General features: G+C 44.6%; 1 protein-coding gene across 6 annotated transcripts in view; it reads left to right on the top strand.

Annotated features, from left to right (window-relative positions):
- The first annotated feature begins 17 nt into the window (after window positions 1–17).
- LOC130531632 (hepatitis A virus cellular receptor 1 homolog) overlaps window positions 18–7,620 on the top strand; it is a 30,155-nt gene continuing 22,552 nt past the window's right edge. For 5 of the 6 annotated variants that reach the window (XR_008952154.1, XR_008952153.1, XR_008952150.1 and 2 more), the window contains exons 1-3: window positions 18–154; window positions 1,996–2,110; window positions 2,236–2,303. The gene's annotated coding sequence lies outside the window, so the exon portion shown is untranslated. The remainder of the gene's footprint in view (window positions 155–1,995; window positions 2,111–2,235; window positions 2,304–7,620) is intronic. The other variant, XR_008952152.1, reaches the window with a different exon arrangement.

Below are 7,620 nucleotides of genomic sequence, written 5' to 3'. Positions count from 1 at the left end.
GTGCAGCAGTCACCCCAGGCTTTTCTGCACCACGCACAGCTTTCTCATGTACTGGCTACGTTCCGACAGACGGACCCGTGAAGTGCGCATGACGCGCCAGAACGCACGACACACAGGCAAAAGAACCAACCCAAAAAACAAAAACCCTCACAAGGTAAAGGCCCCTTTGCAACCTTTTACACGAGCAAACAGTATTATAGATGGAGTATCCAGGGAGACGCGCCTATCTGATGCTTTTTTGCCCATTGTGGGAGGGTCCATAATCGGACATTCACGATTGGCTTTTCGTGCCAAAGCAACCAAAGTGACCCATATAAGGGCACTTTGATTTAATTCAAGAATAAGCTAATTACTATTTTGTAAACCAAATCTCTCCAGGCATATCAGCCTGAATCTGTAGTCTAAATAACATTTTTCCCTAAAGGTGTTCAGGCAGGCGATTTAAAAGATTCAGCCAAAGTTAAAGTTCTGACTTTAAAGTTCTGACTTTCTAGAGTTCTGAGAAAATGACACATCAAACATCCTCTCTGCTTTAAGTAGCATTTCTCGCCTATTTTGGTCAAAAGCATCAGAATCCTGGTTTTGGATGCAAGCAGGGGTTGTGAAGAGTGACTGATTTATTGGGCCAAGTTAAGAAACATCTACATTCCTTTAAGATTTTTCCTTTCTTTAGAGGTTTCTTTTCTCCAGTATTCAATATCTGACATGAGAAAAAAACTACTGCAGCAATTCCTTAAAAAATGTATCACAAGTTTTATGTGTTTCTATTTGTCTATATAGGCTATTTAGAGAGTAAACCAACATTTTAGTGGACTTTGATTCTTTAAATGCCTTTTATTCGTTGACTTTAATAACATCTGGAATTATGAGACAGTTAGATTGCACTGACATTAATTTCTATTAGCTCTGACACAAGATTTTGTCAGGATTTTTTGGGAAAAAGACCATTGATGAATTTGCTTCTGCAATGAAAACACTTTTAAAACCAACACAATTATTTGTTTTTATCCTAATCCTAAGTTAAAGCACATTTAAGAACAACAACTATATCTAAAACTGAAACGCACAATAAAGTTTGCCGATTAATGATTTTGCAAATAAAAACCAGGTGCTGCGGAAACAGAAAAATAAGTTCAGATTTTAAAATGGCGGCAGCACAACAACCTGGAGGCGGGTTGCTGGTCCCCACATTGATGGGCCGATACATCTGTCTAACTTTTATTTTAAGTTTGGCAGAACTTATGAAACCAGCGTGCAGCCAGTCCACTGGGATGTACAGTCAGATCCCCAGAAAGGTCAAACTGTAAAGGTCAATTAACGATGTCAAGAACAATAACCCACTACGAATGAGCAGGATTCCTCCAGGAGCTCAGGCTGCAGCGCAGAGCTATATTTTACAGTCTGCCCCAGACAGGATTAGACTCCCACTCAGGCCTCGAACTACTCTCGAGACGGCAGAACCCACCATTACGTTGAACATCGTTCTCCAATGATGAGTCACCTGCAGATCATTTTGTATCTAAGATTGGATTTTCAGGCTCAGATCCGTTGGATGTTACCGTCTGCTTCACTTGATTGAATAGGCTCTTCCTTCAAGTAGCACCGAAGCCTCTGCAGCAGCGTCTGCTGCCAAAAAAAGTGCTGCGGGTGAGAAACATTTCGACTCTTTCACTCGAGAATCTCCACTCGAACAGACGCGACTTTCGCTTCAGTGGCGAGAATTTCGCCTCAAGTTGAAGAGGATCCGTTGGTGTTCTTGGCTGGACACGCGTCTGAGTTCCTTTTGTAAAACCGCAACGTTTAATTCATCACAGTTTTAGTTTATGTAACATTGGTCGAATGTGAGTTGGAAAAGTGTTTTTTTTACGAGATTTCTGATAAAAACATGTAAAACTGTGTGGCTGAAACAGCCTTTTACTTCTTTTGTCGAGTTAGAAAGTTTTGCTGCTGCTGGCGCTCTTGTTGTCTGTTAATGGGTTTTCTGTGTGTGCTTAGTGCCAGAGGTCAGCACTGCGGGTCTCCCAGGGCTCAACCCCTCCCACGGTTCACCTCACAGCCCTGCAGCCAGTCGCACAACACCTCTGCTGAGCCTCATTGCCGTATGGTCAAGGTGCGTGAAGGGCACGACCGGCACAGCTTTGCTATTTTAATAGAGCAAAACCATCCATCTGCGTTTTAAATAAATGGCCTCGTTCTTTTAATTTGTGTTTTTTTGACCCTAACATGTTCTGTTAGGGCAGGTTGCTGGGAATGTCCCTGCAGGGAGGCATCATTCAGAAGACAGTAGCGTTCTCATGATAAAGGTAAGAAAAACATTTTTTTTTTGTTGGTTTTGTCAGTGATGAGCAAGTGTGGGACACTCCCAGGAGGCCTAAAGTGTATGTGGAATCTCGATAAACTAGAATGTCAGGATAAAAAGATCTCTGCATGATGCGTGGTAGAGCGAAAAGAGATTTTACAAAAACAGACGCCTAATGTGGGGCCCGAGGTGTGTCTCCTCTTTAATGATGCAAGATGGCAGCTGCGAAGGATTCCGCCCCTCAAGGTTGCTGCTAATAGGGTTTCACATGCAGAAAGAAACTCTTGAGATTGATTCATGTTACGTTGATCTTATACGCTTTTCTGCCCTCCCACAATCTTGATATCAAAAAGATAAAGTCAAACGGCAGCAGCGAAGCGTGGCCGGTGGGAAGAGTGTGAGGGTCAGAGGTGAGAAACAGATTAAAGACATCCTCCCCTCCTCTCTGCACGAACCGATACTCATCTGCTTTGGCAAAGAAGACAAACAAGTATCGATATCCGCACCGAACAGTCGTTTGGACTCCATTAACGGGCGGTTAGATGCCAGCTGGTAGTGAAGCCCACACACAAGCCTCAAGTATATGGCAGCCCACCTGGAAGTGTGGGCTCCTGCTGCTGTAGTCACTCCTCCACCATGTATGGATGATGTTGTGTAATAAGCCAAGACCTCGAAAGCACTTTTTGTTGTATAACACTTTTTTTTTAGGATTAGTAATATGATGTTGGAGCAGCCGTAAATAGACCCAAGAGCCGAGATACGAAGCTGGTCTGGCTCTGATGGAATCATGAGATTTTTAGTGAAAGCGCGCTACCAAATTTACTATCGAGTCCTGTTTGTTTTGATGAACAGGTGACTTTTGACCCTTCTGTAGCCCCCCCCCCCCCCAGTGGTGGGGTTAGTGTTGCTGGAAGGCGGCTTCATGCTTGTTTGAACCCGATAAGAAGCTTTGACTCCTGCGGCGATCAGTCAGCGCTCAGTGGTGCTGTCGTTTTTAATTAAAACTGGAGACTTTTCTTTGTGTTTGGGTCACTATTTGATTTATTTTGGTGAGAAATGCTGCTGTTTCCCTCAACACACCAACATTTTCAACATGTGGGACAAGAAACAACCGTCATGTCATGTTGCTTCAAGTAGAGGGTCAGAAATTTCCCGAGCCCTTTGTCCCATCTTTATGATAAAGCAGATAAAAAGAGGAATCATTCACACTGTTGCTTTGTCAGCGTACTATTAAATGAGCTATTTGAGGATCTTCATTGTGTTTAAATCACGGTGGAGCCTCAGAAACCAGAAGGTTAGCATTTTTCATTTTGAAAAGGAAGAAAAATACATGTATTATGCATCTCTTCTAGGGACATGTTAATGTCATGGCGACGCTGCACTTTGACTCAGCTGATGCACCCCTGTGGTTTCATGTCACCAGAGGTTCAATCAATTCCACGTTCCTCTGCTTGTCCCAGGAGACTATTTAAAACCATTCGAGAAAGACAGAATTAGAATTAGAACACTGTAATGGCAGTGGAGCTGGTAGCAGAGGTGAGCTCTCGGCTTCCCTCGCTGCCTGGACACGGCTGCTGCTGCTGCTGCTGAGAGATGAAGCTGATTACAGGTTCTGAAACAACCTTTCTTCTGATGAAGCACTTGTCCTTAGGTGCCTTTGAAAAATAGGTAAATAAAGACACGGGCTCTCCAATTACAAGTTAGGTTTCCCCGACAACGGACATCTGCTGCAGCTGTTGAATGTTTATTCTTTGGGCCAAGAAATCCGCATGTCTGTCCAAGTCTCCAAAGGTTGTCACTTAAAATAGGAAAGTGAGTTTGGGAATTTTCTGGAACTGGCAGCTCGGCAGTAATCGGCCCAGGATAAGGTGCCTGATTTTAGAGACTTTGGCATGAGTAACTGCAATCTTCCAAATCAATAAATAAACTCTTCCTGACAGCCCACCAGGCTACTTTGGACTGATTATTACATGTTAAATCGGAACAGAAGGAGCCAGAAGCATTTCTACTGAAGCGCAGCGCAGATAAATAGAAACCATTCCTCTTTACTCCTCCTCAGTCAAACTGCTGATTACAACAACTTGCTAATGTATTATGAATGCCGGCCTGCTAAAACGACTTAACAAATGCCCTCCGCAAACAAATGGAAACGCCTGCAGAAGCCGTGGATATTATGCACACCCGTCATGCCAGCGAGCATTTACTGGAATCCACTTTCAAATGTGAGCGTCACACGTATACCTTCTTAGTTAGCTTACCACATGTCATGTTGGGATTTGAGTGCGGACGGCACCCGGGCTGTTATTCCATCCCATCCAGCTCTTTTCCTCATTCTCTCCACAGTCGTATTTCTGGCTATTAGAAACTTTGTGGTAAGATTAAAAGTGACTCAAAATAATGACTTGTATAATGATCAGATGAATAAGCATTTTTCTTCCCTCTTTATCTCTATGGAATGTTATTATCGCTGTTCATGGTTATTGGCAGTGCTGATATGAGTGCAAATGTGAACCTCCTCTCTAAACGGCCTGATTGTGAGTGGCATGAATGAGCGTTGGGAATGGTCGTGCTTGTGGATCTTGGACCCGGACGGCACAATAATTGAGGGAAAACATGATTCACGCAGCACATTTTCAGAAGAGCAGGCATCAGCCGGTCAAGACTAATGAAAAGTGAATAAGATGGATTTGATCGGCGCGGCGTAGCTGCCAGACCAAACGGTTTTGGCCTCTGGAGGATGAACAGTCTTCCTCTTGTTTGGCTGCTCCTCCCTCCCTCCCTCCCTTCCTCCCTCCCTCCCTCCCTCCCTCCACACGATCAGCAGCACGTGTGGTCGTACGTGGTCATGCCGCCACGGACACCATACGGTGTCTTATACCGGATATTTACTGCCGAGCATCAATCTATGATACCTGTCCTGCTGGATGCTAACGGCCGGAAAAGATGGGACCCCTCTCTTCTGTCGAGTTCAGCACTTTCTGGGGAACTGTATTCATCAATGTAGGCACAGTGAGAATTAATTAAATGTAATAAATTCCATGTATGGATCCCACCCAACCGCATCGGAAGTGCTAGTTTTGTGTATGAGAGCAGAGTCGTGTAAGGATGACAGATTTTACTTGTAGCCGGCTCTTAGGAAGGCACGTTCATCAGAGCGGATTTTTGGCTGATGACGCTCAAGGCCGGGGATGGTCTGGCAGGGGCCCAGGAGTGCTGCTGAGTGGACACTTTAGTGGTGCAGCGAGCTCCAACCATTAGGTGATTGCCTCTGAGGTTTTGTCAAGGGAGGGAGAGACTTGTTATGTCTTAAAGGCTTCTCCTGCAGGGCCATGATGGTGAGGTTTGTGATCCGCCATCATCTGCCAGTCTACCACGCCACATGGACCCGGTGCCTGGCTCATTCCCACAGCCTGTAGATGCCAAACGGTGGCATTACGTCCCTGTAAAAGGTGGAATCGTCCTGCCTGAAGCTCTCTTTTCAACCTCAACAACAGGCTGTTTGTTGCACAAGCATGTGGCCATCTGGTGACCACACGTCCTCTAAGAAAATACATGTCAGTGATTTCATTCTGCAGACTCATGTTTCCTTTGATTACTTATTCTGCTGAAAAGTAACAAGCCGCTCAGACTTGAGCAGCGATAAAGGCACGCAGATGCACGTGTGGGTGCCTTTATGAAATTGATTGTCATCTTGGCACAGGTTTTGATTAAGGAACGTATTGCATCCAAATTAAGAGCGCCAGCGCGAGTGTGAAGTCCATAGAGTAGAACAATTGGAGCTGACAACATTTTGTTTGTTGCACGAGCGTAAGAGCAATCTGCTAAATTATAGCGTGTCAGATTTCTTTGTGCCTTTTTTTCTTTTGGCACCGAACTTGTAGGAAATGCAATTGAAATCAAATTTAAGACAGACGCTACTTTCATTTCCCTGCGACTCTTAGGGATGCGTTTTGTTCTAATTTTTATATCCGGCTGCAGCTGTCTCAGCCTATAAAGGAAATTAAAAGGGGAGAATAGGGAACGGAGACTATTGTGAACCAGTGGGCGGGGGGAGAGACGTGCACATCTCTGTGTACAACCGTGTTGCATGACAAGCTAAATTAAAACCTGGCATCGGGCCTTCAGAGTTAACTTTATTTGCTTCAGTTGGTCAACATGCACTCAGATGTCCAGCTTTTGTGTTTTTAATGTTAAAAAAGGAAGGGGGGGGGTGGAGTCTGTGAAGGGGAGCAGAACGGTAGGATGTTGTGAGGCTCACCTTAAACTGCTGATTGAAGCCTCCAACCATTACATGTGTAGCTGTAAAATGACTCTGATGTAATTTTACATTTCCCCATAATCAGTGCTGTTCAAAATGTTCCCCTTGTGCTCGGGCCAAATGCTAATAGCTGCATCATCTAAGTAGCAACATGTAGCATCGCTAGAGTGATGCAGAAAGTCTCCCTGAGCTGAGCAGGATACATTTTGTGCTGCCAATAATTGCCAAGAAAAAAATACTACCATGCTAGAGTGAGCTGCTCGCTGAGCCAATCTTAGGTCACATGACCCCTGTCCAAATGAGACGCTGATGAGCGTGAGCGTGTCTGTCATCAGTGTTTCTCCCTTTCTCATAAATCCCATCAAAACCAGTAAGGACATCTTGTACCTGAGGTATTATGTGAAGATAAATAAAGAGAACCAGTAAATGCAACTCCCGCCTCAGTTGAGGCTTTAGACCGACGAGCAACGGACCGCAGAGTCTGTCTGTTCATTGATTTGCTTCGCCGAAGGAACATGTTGTTCAGGTGCACGCTGCTCATCCCACACTCAGTTCTATTTTCTCATGAGAACCTCTTTATTTGCTGTAATCCCTCAAAGACGTGGTGATCTTTGGAAAGTGCCTCATGCACTATATGATGAAAGAATTAAAAGCAAAAACACGACCCTCTGAAACCTTTAAAGAAAATATTTATGGAAAAACTAATGTTTTCTATGGGAAGATGCTGCATATACCACAATATCGCCCTGTTTGGCTTTCCTGGACATCTGGAGTTGGAAAGCATCTCTGAAAGTAGCTCATTTGACCACAGACCCTAAACACAGACCCGAGGTCACACACACATACACCAGAATCCCTGCAGGCAAGGAAAATGTTGTTACTACAAAAGCCCAGTGCCCCCCCGCTGCCTTCATTCAGTTAAATATTCAGAGTCTGGCTGCTCTGAGCTTCAGCTGAAGGTGCTCGGAAGCTTTGGCACTTTTGTCCAGCAGCTCCTCCAAATCACAAAAAAAGAAGAATAGCCTGAACTAGCTGGGCCCTGAAAGCATGAGAAGAATGTCAG

Source organism: Takifugu flavidus, chromosome 9 (assembly GCF_003711565.1).
Source record: "Takifugu flavidus isolate HTHZ2018 chromosome 9, ASM371156v2, whole genome shotgun sequence".
Taxonomy (NCBI): domain Eukaryota; kingdom Metazoa; phylum Chordata; class Actinopteri; order Tetraodontiformes; family Tetraodontidae; genus Takifugu; species Takifugu flavidus.
The sequence above is the reverse complement of the archived record's forward strand: the minus strand, read 5'-3'. Positions and strand labels throughout refer to the sequence as shown.